The 23,581-nt window shown below is 46.0% G+C and overlaps 1 protein-coding gene across 3 annotated transcripts in view; it reads left to right on the top strand.

Annotated features, from left to right (window-relative positions):
- Window positions 1–23,581, top strand: part of LOC132577901 (cytochrome c oxidase assembly factor 1 homolog) — a 113,736-nt gene that overhangs the window by 42,696 nt on the left and 47,459 nt on the right. The window contains exon 2 of one of the 3 annotated variants that reach the window (XM_060247690.1): window positions 20,970–21,079. The exons of the other annotated variants lie outside the window; for them this stretch is intronic. The gene's annotated coding sequence lies outside the window, so the exon portion shown is untranslated. The remainder of the gene's footprint in view (window positions 1–20,969; window positions 21,080–23,581) is intronic. 3 annotated transcript variants of the gene reach the window in all.

The raw sequence follows: 23,581 nt of genomic DNA, 5'->3' as shown, positions 1-23,581 counted from the left end.
TGCTTGGTAAGCAGAAGGTCCCAGGTTCAATCCCTGGCATCTCCAACTAAAAAGAGTCCATGCAGATAGGCGTGAAAAACCTTAGCTTGAGACCCTGAGTAGACAATACTGACTTTGATGGACTGAGGGTCTGATTCAGTATAAGGCAGCTTCATATATTCATATGTTCATATATGTTCATTATGTTCATATGATGTGGAAAACACCAGGAGTTATAAACATTTTGTCCTGCCTTGGGACTTGGCCAGAGGAGGGGGCCAGCTTCCCCGCGGCCGCCCCCCCAGCTGAGGGCGCTCCCCCCATGGTCGACCCTCCAGCCGAGCCCTGCCTGTGAAGGGACCTCCTGGCGGGTGCCGGGACTGCCCACTACACCCCCACTCACCGCAATGCGGCCCAAAGAGCCCGGAGGGCCGGGCGGTGGCTGTGCCAGACCCCGTGACCGCCCGACGTGGGAGAAGCCAGCCGGCCCGCAGGGAAGAGCCGGGGCCGACCTGCGGCGAGTCAACGAGGCCTGCCCTGAACCACAGCGCTCCGCAACACAGCCCACCAGAGGACTGGCACGAGAGCCAGATGGAGGAACCGCCTCAGGATGCTGGGGATTGGTGTCGGGGCTTATGAAGAGGGGCGGGGCCAACCCAGGGGGGTGAACAGGGAGGAAGGGGCGGAGCAAGCAGGGGAATAAAAGGCAGCCACGCTGGGAGGTCAGGGAGGAGTATGGTGGTTATGAGAGAAGGGCTGCCCGCTCAGAGAGACGAAAGGAGCTCTGAACACCACCAGGGATAGGAGGCCAGGTGACACAACCCCGCCCCTACCCAATTCTGAGACCTCCACAGCTGGCTACAAAGGTCCACCAGGAGGGCTGGCTGCCCGGGGACCCCTAGGGGGCAACAGGGGCGCAACACATTTATAAAACAATAATTGGCACATATATAAAAAAGAACTCAACAGATAATATGAACATTGAAATGTGCTAACGACTAGTCAAAAATGTCCAAACATATACATTGTTAGCATGAGTAATGAACATCATATTAAGCAGAAATATGAATTATAGTGCGTGAAAGCAGAGCATTGGACAGGACCATTAATTGTAATGCATAGAAAACAGCAGTGAGCAATGTACAAAGACAAATAGTGATGTGCAAAAAACAGCCACCGCATAGCAGTGATGGAATGCTGGCTAATATCCCGTTTCATAATCTTCTTCAAACTGTGGCCTTGTGTTTTGTGGCTTGCAGCCAAATTGAGCAAAAATGTCCTATATGCGATACATGCTAAAGGTGACATAACAGCCAAATTGAGGCGATTACCCTGTGTGCAATGCCAGTCTGCAAGAAAATCAGTGCAAAGCACCAGAAGGCAAGTTCTCCTGAATCCTACCCACTCCCTTTAAATGGCTATAATTAATCCTATCTCAGTCACTATATGAATTAAGATTTAATTAATGCTTTCTGCCCTTAGTAAGCACTTTGGGTGCAGCCAAGAAAACGTCTGTGTCTGCAGTTCTCCCAAAGAGTAGCGATACCAGTCACCACTACTTGGTGTCTTGCAATCTCTCCCCAGGGGGACTCGTCCGTCCCTTTCTGCCATCTTCTGCCAGTGGGTGAAGATTTTTTTTTGTTTGATTGATTTGGTGAACCTCTGTGATCCCAGTGTTTTAATTGTTGTTTCTATGTTGTCGCATGTTTATTTTATCTCATAATTCTTTTAATGATGTGTTTTTGCTTGGCTTTAATGGTTTTTAAAATATGCGATTTGATTGAGCATGTTTTTAATTTGTTAGCTCCTTTGGTGGGCCTTATCAGGGCGGAAAGGTGGGGGTGGGGTATGAATTCTGTAAAATAAATAAACCCAGGGGTGTGTTGTGAGAGCTATGCGGGAGAGCCAGCAACTGGCAAGGTTAATACAGCACAGGAAGAGAATTTGCCTAAAGGAGGCAATATTCTGTTGGCTGACCACATGAGAAAATTCACCAACCCCTCCTCCCCAAAAAAAGCAACCTTGATCTTTTATTGCATGTGTGTGTGTGTGTGTTTGAAACCCAAACTACACATTTTGTGTATTTTTGAGACCCAAACTACACATTTTGTGTACCATGAAGGTGCTTTAATGCTATCCTAGGGTTGCCAATCCCTTTTGTGGGCAGGGGATCCCCCGGTTTTGAAGTCCTCACCCACTTCAGGGTGATCAGAAAGTGGTGGGAGGGAAATGTCTACTAGCCATTCCATCAGGTCCTATGGAGACTGATGTCCATAGGGTATAATGGAGAATTATCCATGGGTATGGGGGGGCTGGTTTTTTTGAGATAGAAGCACCATATTTTCAGCATGGCATCTGGTGTCTCTCCTCAAAACAACCCCCAAGTTTCAAAAAGATTGGACCAGGGGATCCAATTCGATGAGCCTCAAAATGAAGGTGCCACCATCCTCCATTATTTCCAATAGAGGGAATGCATTTAAAAGGAGCACGGTCCCTTTAAATGTGATGGTCAAAACTCCCTCTGGAGTTCAATTGTGCTTGTCACAACCTTGCTCCTGGCTCCCCCCTCCTCCCAAAGTCCCCAGACAATTTCTGAGTAAGATCTGGCAACCCTATGCCATCCCCATGCCGTGATTCCCTATTGTGACCCCTGAGTAGGAGCTGACAATGATGACAGTATGGTGAATGTTCCTATCAGTTATGGAGGAGACCAGGAGAACTTCATAAACATTTTCCTCGTCTCCTTCATAACTGATAGGAAGATTGCTTATTTTTTTCAAGAATTTGCTTATTTTTAAAAATGAAGGTTGAGATCATTGGGAAGCTGAATTCTGCACCTACTACCACGCTGTGTACTTTTTCAGTAGACAAATTTCACTCTATGTTGAGGGAGGAGAGGAGAAAAGAGAGCTTTTCCCTTCTGACTTGGAGGGCCCAGAATAGCCCGGTCCTGTCAGCTCTTGTGGAAGCTATGCAGGATCAGCCCTGATTAGTATTTGAATGGGAGACCACCAAGGAAGCCCAGGATCGCAACACAGAGGGCAGGCAATGGCAAATCACCTCTGAACATCTCTTGCTTTGAAAATCTTATGGGGTTTTTTTTGTAGCAGGAACTCCTTTGCATATTAGGCCACACCCCTCCAATGAAGCCAATCCTCCCAAGAGCTTACAGGGCTGTTAGTACAGGGCCTACTGTAAGCTCCAGAAGGATTGGCTACCTCAGAGATGTGTGGCCTAATATGCAAAGGAGCTCCTGCTACCAAAAAAGCCCTGGGGGTTGTCATATGTTGGCAGTGACAATGACCAAAAAACCAAAACAGCTTTTTATGTAAAAATGAATCTCCATCATTAGACTGTGAATCCAATTTTTAAAAGTTACCCTTTGTTTTGAACTTCAAAACCTCTCGCAAGCATAGGAGGGCAATTATCTTGTATTAGTGTTAGTCATTTGTACTAACCTATGATTAAAAAGTTTCACGCGGCTCAGCACCCGTCGTTGACTGTGGCTGGGATTACCTTTTTTCCATTTCCTAGGCATCAGCTGCAGGCAGGATATACTTTTTCCCACCGGCACTTCTTGATAATGTGTTTTAAGAGTGCGCTGTACCATTAACACAACTGTATTGCTCAACAAATGCTCAGCAGCCAAATAACTCCCGAGCATATTATAAAAGACAGGAATAGGGAAGCCGCAGTTTTTCAGAATTGCTGCACAGTCTGCTCTCGGAAGCCAATTTCATGTCATTTGTCAACAAAATGCAGATCACAAGCAGGAAATGCCCCCCCCCCCACTCTTTAAAGGCTCCCCTGACTATTGTTAAGCATAGCCCCTTAATAGGCCAATTCTGCTAAGGCAAGGGGTCTGCAACCTTTGACAGTTAAAGGGCCAAACGACGTCAAAATTCAGAGCAAGAGGTCAACATGGAGTCAGTATGAGGAGGAGGAAGAGGATGATGATGATATTGGATTTATATCCTGCCCACCATTCCGAATCTCAGAGCAGCTCACAATCTCCTTTTCCTTCCTCTCCCACAACAGACATCCTGTGAGGTGGGTGGAGCTGAGAGGGCTCTCACAGCAGCTGCCCTTTCAAGGACAACCTCTGCCAGAGCTATGGCTGACCCAAGGCCATGCTAGCAGGTGCAAGTGGAGGAGAGGGGATTAAAACCCGGTTCTCCCAGATAAGAGTCCACACACTTAACCACTACATCAAACTGGCTCTATGAAAGCCTATTTGCATGACTGAAAATACACAACTGAACATTACTAATAACTGACAAGCTGTAAGTCAGCTGTGACTTGAAAGCACTTTCCACCACCAGTAGTGAACATGTTGATTAATAATCCACAGGGCTGTTCGGCACCCTAGCCAACGCTAACTTCTGGCATCCCCCCGGCTCTAATAATGTCACTGAGTCACATGGGGGGGGCACCCAATTTGGCACCCCCAGAAGGCTGGCACCCTAGGCCATCGCCTAGTGGCAAGGGCTGGCCCTGATAATCCATAGTTTTCCCAGCCCAAACATTGACTATTTAAAGTCTTGTGTTATAGTGACACACATGACATCTCACAACGTGGATATACACAAGAGCACCCTGCATGATTGTTTTAGCGCACTGGCATAAATCTGTGCATGGTTTGCACATGGGGCTTCTATCAACTGTTCACCTCTATCACAGGGGTGGCCAAACTTGCTTAATGTAAGAGCCGCATAGAATAAACATCAGCTGTTTGAGAGTCTCAAGACATGCATGTCAGACGGAGGGAGAGGTGGAAAGAAAGCAAATTTAATTATCCAAGCTTCTGGCTGGCTTGGCTTGGAGAAGTGATTTAAAGAGACAAATGCCTTCTCCAGACTGGCTGATGGGATGGTGAGCCACATAAGAGCCACACAATATGTATGAAAGAGCCACATGTGGCTCCCGAGCCATCATTTGGTCACCCCGCTCTATCATTTTCCTTTTGATAAAGCATCTCTCAATACCTCATTAGACCCATAAAAAAATCTTTGCCTGCCATTCCTTTCACAAACCGGTTAGCCTAGCCTAGCGTCTTCCCTATCTCCCTTCACTGAAAGATCCATTCTTGTTCTGAAAGAGCCGTACTTGGTTCCATACTGAGCCATTTTGGATTAGAGTAATCAGTTGCAGACTCCCATGCTAAGGAATAAATCTGTTTCAGAGCAAGGAACTGGCAGTGTGGAAACTGGAGGGGGGACGCTTCTGATTTCCTGGTAGAGACAGGAACAGTGGATGCCAACACTTGGCCCAAACAAGAAAGAAAATAGACAAAAAGAACAAACAATTATTTCAGCCTGGTATCTGTCAATACCTAGAAAGGTTCCATTGCCAGTATCTCACATGCAGTGGCAGTCAGTAGGCGTGCTTTGCTTGTATAGAAACTTTCCACCTCTGCCAAGAAGACGATCAGTGCTGATTGTCAGTGCGGGACCACGGAGAGGGGCTGTGGGGCTCAGTGGAAGAGCCTTTGCTTCTCAGCCTCATCAAACAGGCCCAGCATGGGAGTCTGTGTATTTAATTGCAGTATTTGTTTAACTCAATAATTTGTATTTGTCCGTGGGAGGAAAGGCTGTCTGCTGTAGCCTGATCTTGTCAGATCTCAAAAGCTAAGCAGGGTCAGAACTTGGAAGGGAGACCACCAAGGAAGACTCTGCAGAGGAAGGCAAAGGCAAACCACCTCTGCTTCTCACTTGGCCTTGAAAGCCCTTTGCCGGGGTCACCTTGAGTTGGCTGCAGCCCTGCACTGCACGCACACACGTCTGTGAGCCTCTTTGTGACCTTTTGGGGAGGAAAAAACAGCCTATAAACACCATAAATAAATATCCTGGCTTCAATCCAATAAAGAACAATCATGAACTCCGTCTCTCCACCCAGATTGCTTCTATCAGGATTAAGTCTGGTGCACGGATAAGAGAGAAATAAGGTTCTTTAAAAAGTCATCTGTTGTTTTGAGTACCATGCCTTGTATACCCACTGTCTAGAGGACAGAGGCAAGCTTTGTTTTTAATGAATAGCCTTATTATGTTAGGATAGCCTGATGTATTTTTGTTTCTGCTTTTTTTCATTTTAATTTTTACGTTGCTTGAAGAAAGGGTTTAAGTTGGACACAAATGGAATAAATAATCGTCCAGGCCGGTTTTAAAAGTTCTTGTTCTTTGTGATAGTTTATCCCCGCAGATCTGTGCAGACTCATTGTACGTGGCGGGAGCGCTGGCCACGCCCCTGCGTGGTTGCCACCTAGTCTGCACCATGCAAACGTGCAGGAAAAATGTCTGTGCGCATGCCCCCTCCCATTAATCCAAAAGCAGCATCACTGCTAACAGAGGGAACAAGGGTGGGTGCAGGTACCTTCCTCCTCTGTGTGCAGATGACTCAGAAATCGAGCAAAGGGAAGGACGGCTTTTTATGCCCGGACCCGGATGACCCAGGCTAGCCAGATTTGGTCACCACACCTCAAAAAAGATATTATAGCATTGGGGAAAAGTCCAGAAAAGGGCAACTAGAATGATTAAAGGTTTGGAACACTTTCCCTATGAAGAAAGGTTAAAACGCTTGGGGCTCTTTAAGCTTGGAGAAGCATCAACTGAGGGATGACATGATAGAGGATTATGCATGGGACAGAGAAGGCAAAGAAAGAAGTACTTTTTCCCTTTCTCACAATACAAGAATTGATGAGCATTCAATGAAATTGCTTAGCAGTCAGGTTAGAACGGATAACAGGAAGTACTTCTTCACCCAAAGGGTGATTAACACATGGAATTCACTGCCACAGGAGGAGCTACAGGCATAGCCAGCTTAAAGAGGGGATTGGATATACATATGGAGCAGAGGTCCATCAGTGGCTATTAGCCACAGCATATTGTTGGAACTCTCTGTCTGGGGCAAGTGATGCTCTGTATTCTTGGTGCTTGGGAGGGTTAGGTATGAGGACTTCTAGTGTCTTGGCCCTACTGATGGACCTCTTGATGGCACCTGGGTTTTTTGGCCCTGTGTGACTCAGTGTTGGACTGGATGGGTCATTGGCCTGATCCAATATGGCTTCTCTTATGTTCTTATGATTTGAGAAGCTCAGGAGGGTCATCCCTGGTCAGCGTTCGGATGGGAGACCACTAAGGAATACTGATTTTTTTGATGCAGAGGAAGGCAATGGCAAATTACCTTGTTTGTCTCTTGGCCTTGGAAATCCTACAGGGTTGGTTGCAACTTGGCAATACTTTGCACCATGTTAAAGACTAGGATTTTCCCTACCAATGATGATGCATACTTTCTGTTGGGGTAACACCCCCCCCCCCCCCGGGCACATGAGTACTACAACAGTGAAGTGATCCAGTAGATGCACTCTTGGAAAACATCAATTGGGAGTCTTAGAAAAAAATTACAAAATGGCACGAGGAGCTGTGTCTATCAATTGTGGTGTCTATCAATTGTGGGGTCACAGGAATTATCCAATAGGTACTTGTGAGATTGACAATCACATTCCACTCAGCACTGCAAATCTCAGTGTAGAGCTGGGCTGGGAAATTCCTGGAGATTAGGGGGTGGAACCTGGGGGAGGACAGGGTATAATGCTATGGAGTCCACCCTCCAAAGTTGCCGTTTCTTCCAGGGGACTGATCTCTGTGGTTTAGAGATCAGTTGTAATTCTGGAAGATCTCCAGGCCCCACCTGGATATGGGCAAACCTATCTCTTTGACACTCTTGTGGTGTGAGTGCGAGGGAATGCAGTATCTAAGGCCAGAAGTACTTTTTGGAGGGTGGTGGGGGTGGTGGAGGGAAGCATTAATTTCTTGTAACATAAACTGATTCTTTCTTAAATTCTTGAACCGTACACAGAAACCACAGTCTTAAGTGCCCAAGTTCTTTACAGAGAATTTATTTGTCCAAATACTTAACCCAGTGCTGGGCTTGTCGGTTAGTCATTTTTTTTTTATCTCTCTCCAAGGGTTTTATAGTGGTTTGTGGTCTTGCACGCAATTATAGTCGCAGCTCAGCTCATTGCAGTCCTCTATCAAGAAACCATCAGGTTATGATGCCTTGGAATTTTAGAAACATAGATCAGCAACTAAGAACTAGGAAGTTGTTGTTGTTTTTTTAAATAAGAAGCAGCCAGTGTACTATTTTAGATGCCTGGGGATCCAATGTGGGAGGCTGGTAGTGAGAAAACAAATGGTTTTTCTTCTTATTTTGGTGTTGTTTCCTGTTGCAGTGATTGTGTATTGCAGAAGTATTTTCAGAGGGGGATCATTGTGGTGTAGGTGGGTCGGATAGCACTAAATTATGCTATATTAGAATTTGTAGGCAATGTGAACAAATTATGGTAAAAAGTTTAAGTAAAAACATAAGTTTTAGAAGAGGGAAGCACCTGAATCTCTTCATGTTTCTAAAGCAACAGCTCTAACCACTTTGGCAGCTTGCCGTTTAGTCTGAAAAGGCAGTTATTCAAAGAGTATTTTTGGGGGGGTTGGTCTTGTCAGCCACCAGTGAGCCTGCAGCAGACGTGGACTATTGCACCCTTCTTAAATCTTCGTTTGCGAAGCCAAGCCGAGAGAAAAGGTTTGGTTTCCTGTGTTCAGGACACCTTTGCATTTTTAGTGCTTCACCACCGTTGTTCCTCTCTGTGCATTACCCAGAGTAAATGCAGACAGCGATCACCAACAAAGGGGTAATGCAGCATGGTTTGGATGTAATCACTTCCAGTGCCATCCTTCTAGAAACCCACCAACTTCAGCATTTAGATCCTTCTAAACCCATTGACTTCAATGAACATAGAAGGCTGTGACTCCACTTACAATTGCATTGTTGGCAAGCCAGTTCTCCGGCCCTGGGCAAGCATCTGTCCATCAGCTTCAGCCTCCCCGCCTGTAACAGGAGGCAAATAATACAGGGCTGTTGTAAGGATTATGGAGATAATGTGCAGTGTTTTGCCTACGGAGTAATTTACATTGTGCTTTTTCTAAGGGCTGGTTCATACATGAATGCTGATCGCTTATCACAACATTAGCCCGATGACTGGGATGTGCAACTGAGCTATAACACGATCTCCAGTCCGGCACAATACTTTTCACTGGAAACAACTGACGCATTTGTCTGGGAGTTTGCAAGCGCTGAAAGACCAAGAGGAGGTACAAGCGTGTGTGAACTAGCCCCACATACTTTAGTATTAGTTTTGTCATCGTGTTCTTTGTTCCAAGAATGTCAGCTGTAATCCAAATAAACCAGAAAAGGTCCAGGGATACAGGTACGGATGCTGCGGGTTGGATCTGGCCAGCTTTTTCTGTTAGTGGAGGGAAAAGGAGTGGTTCTCTTTGAATGTCCAAAGCAGCTATGCTGAGAATCATAGGACATGAACGTACAAAAGCCGCAAGGGACAGCGACTGCAGTATGGAGCGGAAGAGGGCAATACTGAGTGAAAAAGCTGGCTGGATTCAATCCTATGACTCCCTTTCATTAAGTTTATTTCATTTTTATTTTTGAGATTTCTATCATGCCCTACCCCGCAAGCAGGGCTCAAAGCGGCTGACAACATGTCGGATAGTTAAACAGTTCCATAAAATATTAAAACATCAAACATTAAATCTACAAAGTTAAAAAAAAATTAAATAGCTGATTTAAATTACATAACTGGCAGCTCAGTGGTTCATTAGATTTCTCTAGGCACTGAGTTTATGCCAGGAAAGGCAAGGGATCATTTTGGATAGAATAACTCAACTGCTTCCAGCGCAAATTAATATAAATGGCGCTATGGAGCAGTTTGAGACAATTGCAGCACTTAAAGCAATTTGAGGCAAAGGAGGCTGATGTTTCTTGATGTCCACCACCTCAACCAAAGGCCTGGTGGAAGAATTCCGTTCTGCAGGCTCTGCAGAGTTGCAACAGATCTTTGTTGGGAGCATGTTTCACCAGGCCGGGGCCAGGGCTGAAAAGGCGCTGGCCCTGGTAGAGGTGAGAAGGACTTGTTTTGGGCTGGGAGCTACTAAGTTGCACTCGTCCAAAGAACACAAGGGCTCTTTGGAGCACATATGGGGTGGGGGTGGGGGGGGGACGGTCCCACAGGTATGCTAGTCCCTGACCACATAAAGCCTTACAGGTTAATACCATGACCTTGAACTGATTTGGTAATCATACCTGAGGCACTGGATGGAAATGTTAAACATATACCGTATTTTTCGCTCCATAAGACGCACCTAGTTTTTCCTGTTTTCCTCCTCTAAAAACTAGGCAAGGAGAGCTCCAGCAGCAGCTGCGGAAGCAGCCCCGACGGCTGCTCCCGGCCCGAGCCCTTGGCGGTGGCGGCAGGGGGAGGCAGTGGTGGCTTCCGGGCTGCCTCCAGCACCTGGCGGGGCTTGTTGCGCGTGGCGGGGCTGCTGCAGCCGCTAGTTGGCGTGCCTTGCAGGGGAGGAGGCGGCGGCGCCTTGTTCTTCTGGTTGTTTTTGCCCCGCAGTGATGAGCCCTGCGGGAAGCTGCCGCAGGGGTGGTGGTGGTGGTGGTGGTGATGCTTCAGGTCCTCCATGTCGCGGTTGTGCAGGCGGATCAGCCCGATCTTCCGCAGCAGAGTAGCCATCTTCTGCACGGCCTCTTTCCTCAGGGGGGGGGGGCGTGATCCGCTGCCCGCACCTCCCAGAGCCAAGAAGCCTGGGCGGGGGCAGGGGGGAGGCACTCCAGGAGGCAGAGCCCCCCTCTCGCTGCGCTCACTCGCTGCTTTGCGGCACAGCCGTTGGGGATGCTGCTGCGGGCGGCATTGCAGCCTTCGGGCCGCCTCTGCCGGGGGCGTCAGAGCCGCGCAGCCGGAGCCAAGCAACAGACATTTGCAGGCTGTGGCTCCGCTGCGGCTCTGGGCGCAGAAAGCGAAGGCACCCCCCTTCCTCCTCCTCCTGCTGCTGCTGCCGCTCGCTCCATAAGACGCACACACTTCCCCCCCACCACTTTTTTGGGGGGGGGAAGTGCGTCTTATGCAGCGAAAAATACGGTAATTGTTCAGGTTAATAAAGCTGCTAGGATATTGTATGCAAAAAATATTGAAGGAAAGCAGAAATACCATCCAAAGAGGAGATTATGAAGAACATTTTTGAAACAGCGGAAATGGACATTTTAGCAGACTTAATGAAGGAAAATGGCAAGTGGGACTTAAAAGAACTTTGGCAACCATTCTACAACTTGATGAGACTAAATGACTGACTCAATACCAGATTGGTTTATGAAGTGAAGACTCTTATGATAGGCAGTTGCGAAATTTAGCTATGTAAACTTTAGCAGAAGAGCATAGAAGGTTAACATAGCTCATAGGAATAAGATAAGATGGAATAGTGAAGTATGTATGTATGGTATTACTTCTCCATACGCTTTCCCCATTCCCCTTTCCCCCTACCCTTTGAATCTAATAAAATTGTATTTAAAAAAGGGGGGGGGGAGAAACAGATTTGGTAATCAAGTGGCAACCAATGTAGCTGACATAACACTGGCTGAACGTGCACCCGCACAGATGTCCCTGTCTGCAGGTGTGCGACTGCATTTTGTACCTGCTGAGGCTTCTGAATCAGGTTCAAAGGTATGCCCATGTAGAGTGAGTTACAGTAATCAAGACTGGAAGTGACCATTGTATGAATCACTGTTAACAGGTCACAGGAGGAAAGGTAACCAGTTACCTGACCAGCCAAAGATGGTAAAAGTCTGACCTGGCAATATTAGTGCCCTGGGCCTCCATAACATATATCCTATGACTCTCTTCTGCTAAATCTTCCTTCAAGGGCAAAAAGACTTCCTCCAAGAAGAATGACTTCCTGATCGAGAGAGGCTTCCTTCAAGGAAGAAAAGTCTTTGTTGGAGGAGGACTTAATGGAAGGGAGTCATAGGATCCAATCCATGGAAACCGTGCATTGGGCAGATGATTTGGTGGAGTCTTACATTACATGTGAGTCTTTACATTACTGGAACAGCAGCAAAGTAGCTCTCCTGTGTCAAGCATCGATATTTCTCAATAATCAGTCTTTTGTTGTTAAATCAAAAGTTGCTTTATTGTAGAAACTCTGAAGCTTTACCAAGGACAGAATCCTTGGAAGTTATGATGTATACATGATTATACTGTTACTATATAGGATTAGTTCAAAGGATAACATGCAGATGCATTTTGAGTCACTGGTTCAAAGGTTAGTACATGATATCTAGTTTACTACTAAGGAATTTAGGTTATTAAAAACATCTCCATTTCTCACACTTCTTCCAGACCTGATAAGAACTGTTTGTGTGAATGTGAGGAGAAGCACCTCACAGCCAGGCTGCAGTGTAAACATCCTTGGACTAGATGGATTTACTATTTGCCCAACCTTTGGGAAAAGGGAGGGAGGCAGTGGATACTAACGGCCTCCTTTCTGTCTAAGAACCCACCATTGTACTTAGAAATATGCATGCTTGACATCCTGCTTCTGCAAACAACACATGAAAGTCTCCTACATGTTTTAAGTTGGGCTCACAGAGAATCTTCTGCGCAAGATAATGGAGGAACAACCAGTGGGCATCTTGATTACCCAGTGGTGGCCAAGGCAACATTGGTTCCCAGCACTGCTTCGCCTCTCCAACCAATTGTGGCACCAGTTCCCTCCAGTGCCAGACCTCCTGCTGGCGCACGGGGGCACGGTACTACACCACAATGTACCTCAGCTGAAGCTGACTGCTTGGCGACTGCCCTGATTCAGCTGTTGGATAGGATACAACGTGTCCTGCTCAATAGTCGTTGGCCATCCACCAGGAAGTCCTTCACAGCAAAGTGGGAGGCCTTTGTCCATTATTATACACGCTGGGGAGCTCATGCGCCCCAGGCGGACCTTACCCTAGTTTTTGGCTTCCTGCTCCTGCCCGGACGGGGTGAGCCTGGCCCCTGATCTGAACTTCCTACCAAAGGTCATTTTGGAGTTCCATTTATCAGCGGACATTGTTCTACCTACTTTTTTTCCTGCTCCCTCCTCGGACAAGGTGAGGAGATTGTATACTTTGGACGTTTGGCGAGCCTCGTCCTTCTACCTCCACAGGACACAAGAGTTTCGCCGTTCTCCCTCTCTCTTTGTTTCTTACGCAACCCAGACCAGAGGGACTAGAATTTCTGCTCAGCAGCTATCTAAATGGATTGTAGAAACCATTAAGCTATGTTATCTACTGGCAAAGAAGCTGTTCCATTGTTTGTTCATGCGCACTCCACGAGGGCACTGGCTGCTTCCACGGCCTTCTTCAGGGGGTTCCCCTGGTGGACATCTGCAGAACTGCCACCTGGGCCACGCCGCACATGTTCGTGAGACATTATGCCCTAGACGTCCGTCGCTGTCAAGGAGCTCCAGTGGGCCTGGCAGATTTGGAGGCAGTTCACTTGTGAGAACCTCCTTCCAGGTAAGACGTATACTGCTTGCTATTCTCCCATGAGTGTAAAGCACAGAGACCACGAAGAAGATAAACAGGTTTCTTACCTGTAACTGATGATTTTCAAGTGGTCATCTGTGCATTCACGCCACCCACGCTCCTTCCCCACCGCTGTCGGTCCTTCAATGGTCACAGCGATCAGAAGGTACTGGTGGGATCCTTGCGTCCGTCCCAGTGAGCATGCGCGGTGGAGCCCGCGCACATGACCACTGGAGAGGGCGCAAAAATCCTTCTAGAATTAGTTTTGAAGTACCAGTCGGAACCGGCGCAGGCGCACTATATCCCATCGGTGTGAATGCACAGATGACCACTCGAAGATCTTCAGTTACAGGTAAGCAACCTGTTTTTTTATTCTGGGTATAAACTTTGTTGGTATTCAAGGTGCCACTGGACTCAAACTTTATTCTGCTGCTTCAGCAACATGGCTACACACCTGAATCTGTGATCTACTTTGTTAGGACATACTGACATACTTACAAGAGGTTGCTGCTGTAGACACATTCCATTTTGCTTTCCCTTATTTTACTTTGTTGTACATTTGGAGATGGGGTGCCTTTATGATGCCATTTTGTTTAATCAGGGGTGGAATTCTAGCAGGAGCTCCTTGCATATGAGGCCACACGCCCCCGATGTAGCCAATCTTCCAAGAGTTTACAAAAAAAAGCCTTGTAAGCTCTTGGAGGAATGGCTACATCAGGGGTGTGTGGCCTAATAGGCAAAGGAGCTCCTGCTAGAATTCCACCCCTGCTTTTAATGTATAATTGTAAACAAGGTGATAGTTAATGTATTGGTAATGTATTGTTTTACAGTATAGTTAGCTGTTTTGAATATGTCTTAGGGCAGTTATCCCCAATATGGCATCTAAGTGATGTGGGTTTTCCAGAAAAAATAAGAACAGGACGGTTTTCTTTCCTCTTCTATGTGCAGAGTGTCGTCTGAGAGAACAGGAAGAGGGGAGTGATTTCACCTCCTCACTGCAGCCTCCCAGCTTGTATGGCCTTTATTCCCTGCGGGGCGCAGGAGCTACAATAAATTTTCCTGGGGTCAGAAAGTGCTGCTGGGGGAAGGGAAAGACAGGAAGACCAGGGGTCCTGGTGCAACAGACCTCTCGTGGTCTTTACGCTGTACCCAACCCATTATGTGGAAATTATTTTCATTGCAATAAAGCTTTTTTAAAAATTAAAGACACGTACTTCCTTTACATTATTTAAATTTTAGAACAGAAACGGTTCATTTCTGTGCCAGATATGCCCTGGACACTCATCTCTTTCAGCAGAGCTTAACACTCATCCACAAAAGTGACTGAGGCACTTCATCACTTGCTAGTTCCATATCAGACCAATGATTAAAAAATCTCTTTCCACCATGTGAGAAGCTGGAGACATATGAGTCAGAAATCTGCAAATTCTATTTGACCTGGTGAATTTGTAACTTATTGGGATTATTGTACCTCTTTGTGGTTTTATTCCCCCACCCCTGGTTTACAAATCAATAAAACATCTCTCCCAATTCTCAGAGGTAATCAAGCAACAAACGTTACCTCAAACCTTGAAATTGCCTGTCTTGCTTAATACTGTTTTGCCAGTAGCATCTGTTATTATGGGGGGAAAAAGAATTTTTACAAAGGGAACATTTCCGATGCTGCTTCTCTGGTGATGTCTGTTATAATTATTAGCCACAAGGTATTGATGGAACATTATGTCTGGGGCAGTGATGCTCTGTATTCTTGGTGCTTGTGGAGGGGGGGCAACAGCAGGAGGGCCTCTGGAGTTCTGGCCTGCTGGTCATCCTGATGGCACCTGGGTTTTGACCACTGTGTGACACAGAGTGATGGCCGAGATTGGCCACTTACCCAATATGGCTTCTCTTATGTTCTTATGACTGATGGGCAGAAGTCCTGCCCCTTTTTTCAGTCACCAGTTCACTGTATGATGTGGATTGCCTGTATGTTGTGTGTGTGGAGCAGCTAACAAACAATCAGTGGATGACTGAGGAAGCTGGGTTGGGGGAGTGAGTAAGAAAGAACTATTAGACTGTCAGCTCACTTCCGATAGGATTCTATTTGGCCTGGACAGCAGGATCTGAAGTGACTGAGAGAGGAAAGGGGGTCCTTGTGTCAGAGTCTGCCTTGCATGTAAGCAGTCTAAACCACTGAATGTTTGGAGATAGGATTTGGGCTTGCGGAGGGATAGGCTGATAATCCTTTCTTGGGAGACTTTTGAATAGTGTCAGTCTGTCTTTTATGATAAAGCAGGCTAGCACAGTGAATGCTTGAGGAAGAGACTGTAGCTATTTCAAAGCCCAGTTTCTGAGGGGTGGTTTCTGAGAGGTGCTCGCATTTACACTGAGAGAGGATGAGGGAAGGTCACTATTCACCTCAGGAATAAAAGCTCAGATGTTAACTTGTTCTATGCTCCCAAGAGTTAGCATATGAAATGTTAAACCTAACGTGCACAGCAGAAGTTATGTGTCAACTGTAAATTTTAAGCCTCACGAATGAACCTCCTTATTTCTCCTACCCTGGCAGTGAATAAAAGTTATTGGGGGTTTTTATCCTGTTTTCCTGATGTCTTATATGGAATGACTAAATTTAGAAGTCCATTGGCATTCAGTTTTTCAGTAGAAGGTTAAACTTTAGTTAGCCTTTAAAGCCCCGACCTTCATACCTACCAGTATGTTTCCTGGCACCCTCTTCCTTCTTCCCCAAAGCAAAGAGCCAGTCCTGGCTTTCCTCTTGTCACCTTTGTGTCTTCAGGGAGCACCAATAAGGAAATAACTGCTTCTATCATAGGAGGATGCTTGGTGTGCAACCCACGCTGTGACTGGCTTCAGCCTCCATAAATGCTGTTCTGTGGTTGGCTCAGCCTCTCCTTCCCAGCAGCCATTTTATGGTGGTACCTACAGTTAATGGTAGAAAGTAACTTCAAGATACATCTGACTTATGGTGATCTCACAGGGTTTTCAAGGCAAGAGGCATTCAGAAGTGGTTTGTCATTGTCCACCTCTGTATAGCGTCCCTGGACTTTCTTGGTGGTCTCCTGTCCAAGTACTAACCTGGGCCGACTCTGCTTAGCTTCCGAAATCAGATGAGATCAGGCTAGCCTAAGCCATCCAGATGATGGCATTATATATACTCTCTAAGCTGTGGAGTCTTGTGAGCAAAAATTCTACTTTGTGAGCTACTGACATTAAAGCTGTGAGCTACTGCGTACGTTAGTTTGTTCTGGGGCCATTTTTCCTGAGCTAAGACAAAAATGTGTGAGCCAGAGGCTAAAAAACTGTGAGCTGGCTCACACTAGCTCAGCTTAGAGGGAACCTACTACCTTTTGTCAAAATCCAGAAGTGCCTATAGACACAAGAAGATTAGGAGCCCTTGCTTTATGAAGTAGGATAAACACCTTTAAAACAAAATGAGTTGGCAGGTCTGCAAAGCCAAGAAGCCCTGAGTACACATTTGTACAGTTTAAAAAAAACACTTGTCTTGGCTTGGGCTCTTTTTGAAAATTAAAAGACCAAATAATTGTTGTCTTTCATAACTGAGTCACAAAGACTTGCCCAAGACATCGTCATCCTTGGTTGTCATCTAATGCACCTCTTCTAGCATGGCCTTCTATGAAGTTTCATTAGCCTACCTCCTGGTCCCTGATCTCAGCTGAACACTCACTGAAGTGTGCTTTTTCACCTTCGACAATTAATAACGTCCTCTTCCTTTAACATGGTTGTTTATATCATGTCAGCTGTATAACCGGGCACTTGCTGAATGTACTGGGACAGCATTTGGGTATCCGGCAGCGATTTGTTTGAAAGGGATTAAATTGAGGATGTTTATGTTCTCCATCCAGGATGTTTCAATTATGATACAGCCTGGTGTCTTTAATTAAATAGAACACCATTGAGTCCCATAATAGACTGACCAGTAAACCAAGTAAACCAAGTAAGTACTTACATTCGCCAAGGCTTACTGTTGCCGTCCAATCAACAGCAGAATGCTTTGATGTACAATCCAATTGGCCTGAGCAAATGGGCCCGTTCAGAAGGTGGACCAAGTAGATCTGGGCAGCCTTCAACGTGTGGAAGAGTGTTCGTGTAATTGCTTAACATGCCCAGTTTGCAACTGAGCATGTGTTTACTTTTTCCTCACTGGAGATGCTGAGAAGGAAAAACCAGCATAAATGTGAATTATTTTTTTATTGAGATTAGCTCAGTGTAGTTCTTACTAGTGTGATTGCATGAAGACTGTTTTGAATTCTGAATAAGAGACCTTTTGTTTACAATAAAATGGTATTGCTTTGATTGAATGCACATTTGGGGGACTCTCTAGATCAGGGGCGTCAAACATGAGGCCCGAAGGCTGAATCAGGCCCCTGAAGGGCTACTATCAGGCCCCAGAGCAATTGGCTGTTGTCTGCTTCCTTCTGCATCACAGCTTGCTTTTGCCAGGCTTGCTCAATTGAACAGGAGCTACAAAGTAAAGCCTCTATTTTCTCCATTAGCTGAGGCTCCTTCCTTGGGGAGGAAGGGGAGAGAGAAAGCTTGCTTTGCCAGGCTCTCTCACTGAGCTATTGAGACAAGCCTCTCTTCCTTCTGGTCCCCTGGGGAAGGAAGGAAAGAGTCAGAGCTTCCTTGGCTCAGTTTCCTGGATCCCATGGGAGAGACACAAAAGAAAACACCCTCAAGACCAACAAGTGCTAATGTTTTAAGTTTTTTAAAAAGCCTTTAATTGTGTTTGTCTGTGTCATTTATAAAGTTTATATCTGTGCTACCTGGCATTACATTTTATGACACCCATGGACCCAGCCCAACAAGATCTCATTTATGTCAGATTCATAACAAATGAGTTCGACACCCCTGCTCTAGATACACAGACAAATGAGAGCCTGCAAATGGGGTCAGTCACCAGAAGTCGCCATGACTTCCAGGTGTGCACACACACACAAATACAAAAATTCCAAGAAAAGAAAGTATCTCTTCTGGAACCTTCTCTGGCTTGGGCTGGTCGTAGTGAGGCGAAGCATGCGACTTCTACATGGGCCCAAGGGCCTCCTTGCTTTGAGGTATTTTACGATACGAGAAACAAATTCTTGGGTTTGGGTGTGTTCTGGATCAGACTGGGAGCCATAGTGCTCATATCCTTGGCTCATAAACCTTATTCGTCTGAATAGAAGATGATATTGGATTTGTATCCTGCCCTATACTCTGAATCTCAGAGCAGTCACAATCTTCTTTACCTTCCCTCCCCCCCACAACAGACACCCTGTGAGGTAGGTGGGGCTGAGAGAGCTCTTACAGCAGCTGTCCTCCTACGAAAGCTATGGCTGACCCAAGGTCATTCCAGTAGGTGCAAGTGGAGGAGTGGGGAGTCAAACCTGGTTCTCCCAGATAAGAGTCCACACACTTAACCACTACACCAAACTGGCTCTCCAAACTAGTGTATGGAATTGTGGGTTTTAGGAAAGGGGGGATATGGCAAGATTTCTCCCTACGTGGAGAACACCTTCTGTTGCTGTGAATACAGTTGCAAAAGAAGAGGTTGCATTAGTTGGCATGGCGTCATGCAGAGGTCCCCAACCTTCTTGAGCCTTTGGGCACCTTGGAAATTCTGACACTGGGCAATGGAGGGGGTTGCTAACCTCCAGGCTGGAAATTTCCCGCTGTTACAATTTATCTCCAGGCGATCAGATTGCCTGGAGAAAATGGCCACTTTGGAAAGTGGACTCCATGGTGCTATATGCCCCATTGAAGTCCCTCCCCTCCCTAATTCCACCCCCAATATCTCCAGGTATTTCCCAGCCCATATCTGGCAACCCTAGGCAGTGGGCATAGCCACAACACGCTTGCTGCAGGAGGCAGAGCCAGCCACAACATTTCAGGGATCAAGGTTATATATAAAACTGTAATAAGTAACTTTTCAACTGTTCAGGCAGAAGTTCTGTTTAACGGGAAGTCTTTTAATCTTTTTTAATCCACACAGCCAATCAGAAGCCCTGCTGGGCAAAAGCCCCACCTAGTCCCAACCACTTTCTAAAAGCACTTGGTGGCAGCCAGGAAAGGTGTGGGCAGGTGCCACGGCTCCCACAGCGGGTACCACTGGCATACTGGATAGAGTGTCACACTAAGATCTGTGCAAGGTTGCCAGGTCCTTACCTCTAGACAGCGGGGGGAGAAGGAGCTTTCCGATAGGGGGTGGAGCTCTGCCCCAAACACTGATGATGTTGTTATTATTGTTAGCTGGACTTTTATTCCACTCTTCCCTGCAGTGTGGGGCTCAGAGCGACTCACAACAATTAAAACACAGAGAAAACAGTTAAAACAATAAAACAGGTAACGATAAGGCAGCTCAAAATTAAAAGGCAGATAAAACAGTTAGCACACACACACACAAAAAATGAAATCAAACTCTTAACACAACAGCATTATGCATTACATGATACCCAAATATAGATTCAGGTGGGTAGCCATGTTGATCTGAAGTAGCAGAACAAAGTTTGAGCCTGCACACGGAAGCTTATACCTTGAGTAAAACTTTGTTGGTCTTAAAGGTACCACTGGACTCTGACTTTGTTTTATTATACCAGAAAGTAATTCTATACAACAATTTAAAAGTAGACAATAACTTGCAAAGTGTGGGGTTTTAAGAGAAAAGCCACCTTTCAAAAGATGATTCAGGTCTGCAGCCTCATGCAAGACCTTTTGATGACATCTGCGTCCCTCTCAGGCTCATATAAAACCTGCTGATGCGATGACGTCACACGAGAGTGACATCAGGGATGCCCTGGTTTGAGGGCAAAACTCTATGGTAAAATTGCCCTCAAAACAGAGCATCTCTGTGCAACATCCCCAGTGTGATGCCATCACTTCCACATGACATGGGGAGATCGCTCTCTGGGGGCAGGGTTTCAGATGCGGGAGATCCCCCGCTCTGACCTGGGGTCTGGGAACACTAGATCTACGAGACCTGGGTTCAAATCTCATTCTCCATGGAAGCTTGCTGAGTAGCCTTGGGCCAGTCATATGCTGAGCTTCTTGAATGAATGGCAGGGTAGAAAAATACCTGATATGCGATAAGACATTAGATCAGAGATGTCTGTTTGTAAATGCTTTCTCTAGTCAAACACTTTGGCAGCTCTTCGCATTTCTAATTTTAGATTAATAGTGACTTTCAGTAAATGTTTCCTTAACTACGGTCCAGAGACTGAGAGCGTTACATCTGCGCCAAACCTTTTTCATAAGGGCAACCAAAAGAATTTTCATGAGTTAGAAACATAAAAGGCATTGGGGGGGGGGGACAAGAGAAAGGGAACTGTCTGGTCAGGTCTGTTGAGCTGTTGTTACTGCCACGTGCTGTGAAATGTTCCAGTGGTTCAGGACAGGTACTTTGAAGCACAACACCCCCCCACCCCTGGCCCCCACTCCCAGCATCCCCACCCCTGGCCCCCACTCCCAGCATCCCCACCCCCTCCTCCACTGGCGCTTTGAGAACTGAAGCCACAAAGCTAAAATAAGCCGCTTCCAGGCGTGCTGATAGAAAATGGCCCCTGGCTGATAGTAAATATTCCCATTTTCAGGTCCGATTGCTTAATGCCTGTAAATCACCTCTGTAAAAGGACTTCAGAAGCATAGAAAGGTCTGATTCAGAGCTTGCTGAGAAACTGTTGAAAGGCTTCCAGTATGTTAGGTGAGTATGGCTTGAATCTGGGATTGAGATTCAGCCTGGCACGCACGGTGGCTGAGTCCTATTAACTCTTCTTCATCATTTTCATATGTTTGAAGGATGTTTCTAATTGCATGTTACGTGTTTTTCCTTAAGGGACATAATGGGGGCCTTTAAAAAGATAAAATGGAACAATGAAGAAATTAACTCAACACAGGCCTGTCTTTTAGTTCTTCACTGCTGGGCTCCTGCCACAAACCTCAGACTCTCCATTCATATTTAAGTAAGTTAAAAAGAAGTGAGTTAGTGCTGCTGTAGGCCTTATTCTAGCTTGTTGGTTGCCAACCTCCAGGTGGTACCTGGAGATCTCCTTCTATTACTCCTGCCAGACTACCAAGATCAGTTTCCCCCAGGGGGGGAATGACTGCTTTGGAGAATGGACTGCCACAGGAGACAGCTTCAAGAAGGGTTGGATAAACATATATGGTCCATCAGTGGCTATTAGCTACTAGGTATAGATGGAACTCTCTGCTTGGGGCAAGTGATGCTCTGTATTATTGGTTCTTGGGAGGGCTTCTAGTGTCCAGGCCACAATGTTGGACCTCCTGAGGGCACCTGGTTTTTTTGGCCACTGTTTGACAGAGTATTGGACTGGATGGGCCATTGGCCTGATCCAACATGGCTTCTCTTATGTTCTTTTGGACTCTATGATACCATAACCTGCAGAGGTCCAACCCCAAAATCTCCATATTTCCCAACCCAGAGCTGGCAATCCTTCTCGAGTACATCAGATTTAGAACAAAATTGAATTATTTACTGATGTGTTGACAAATCGCTCAGTTTTCATGGGGTCAGTTTTGAATGCACATAAAGCTCAACTACACCTTTGGGTTTCCCCATTCTTTTTTTTCAAATTTGACCTTCATCAAGGAAGAATATCATGTGGGTGAGGAAAGGAAACTTTAATTCTTTCTTGTCCTTCCATTTTGTCACTGGGTAAAACCACCCCTGTGAACTGCTTGCTAAAGAAAATTTATGGATACCCATATTCCCACCCCCAGCAGAGTATCTCCTCAGAGGTTTTTTCCAGTCAGCAAACAGCAGGGAGGAAAGGGCTGAAGTTTCCCTCCTTCTCTTGCCTTCACACCCATGATAAAGTCATCCCAGGAGGCTGCGTGTGTAAGGAGATGTCACAAATAAACATGGAGGAAATCTTAATGTGTAGTTCAGCCCTCAGACAGATCCATCAGATCTCATCTTAGAAGAAAAATGGTTGACGGGGACTTGGTTCTTGGTGAATAAAAACTGATTGTTTGATCTGTGGTACGCACACACACACACACACACACACACTGGGTTCCTGGAACTCCATTTTCTGAACCATTTTGGCTTCAAAACGTGGATTTTTGTTCTCTTTCCCTCTGGGATTGCACTAGTTATCGTAATTGGAGGCAGGATGTTGGGTTTAGCCATTGCCTCTGTTGAAGACTCGGGGTTCTTTCAGACATACGCGTCTGTTAGTTTGATTTCTCTTTATTTGATGAAGGATATGAACGGAGACCACTGAAAATTGTGCTGGAGAGGCCATCGGGTCGTAAAGAAAGGTCTAACCCAGGTGCTGGATTGGTGATGGCTCTCAGCAGACTACAGCAGTATCTGCCATGCTAAGAAATTATCACAGAAAATATTGTATCTTGGCTTGCATTTCCTTGCTGTATGTGGGAATTTCTTTAAAATACAAGCAGCAATTTAATGTTTCCAGAGCAACCACCACCAGCTGACTTCCGCCACCTGATTAAAGCTTGCTTTTATGCTTTAATCCTGCCCTTTTTAGGGAGCATGATATGCTTTTGCATCCCTGTTTTATTTTCACAAGTATGAAGTAAGTAAGGCAGGGAGGGACTGTCTGGTTCAGTGTGTTTTCATATTGAAGGACCAGATTTGGGGAGTTCCATTACAGTGTCCCTAGTACATTTAAAACTGAGTTACTGGGAGTGTGGGACCCTGATTCGGATCAGTACCACAGCAGTGAGGGTGTAAGTTTTCCCCCTGTACTGTTGCTCCATATAGTTCCATCTTAGATTTGGAAAAGAGCCCAGGAGGGGGGAGGTCTTAAACCCCCCTCCCTGCTCTTCACAGTGCCAGTACTAATTGGGCTCCCTGTACGCTTGAAGACTGGATTTTAAAAGGTGATGGGCACTCTAGATAATGGCACTCCCAGCGTATTGTTAGGTTTGCCCTAAAGAGTGGATTTAAAACCAGTGCCTCAAACCATTCCACTATGCTAGTCGTTGCACAGTGCCAGCTGAATACTGCCAGTAGCTCCCTGAACCTATGGCAGAAGTCCAAAGAATCTACACACCTTTCTTAATAACAAAAAAGGCTTTGGAAAAGTTGAGGTAAAACTTCACTGTGCTCAGCATCAGAGAGAATAGTGCAATTATTTTGAACAGAGCCAGGCGGTGGAAAAGGTATTTTTGAAACAAAGACTAAAGACGTGGTGGAGGCCAAAAGAACAAGGAAGGT

Source organism: Heteronotia binoei, chromosome 10 (genome assembly GCF_032191835.1).
Source record: "Heteronotia binoei isolate CCM8104 ecotype False Entrance Well chromosome 10, APGP_CSIRO_Hbin_v1, whole genome shotgun sequence".
Lineage (NCBI taxonomy): Eukaryota > Metazoa > Chordata > Lepidosauria > Squamata > Gekkonidae > Heteronotia > Heteronotia binoei.
Note: the sequence above shows the minus strand (reverse complement) of the source record. Positions and strands in the feature narration are given on the sequence as shown.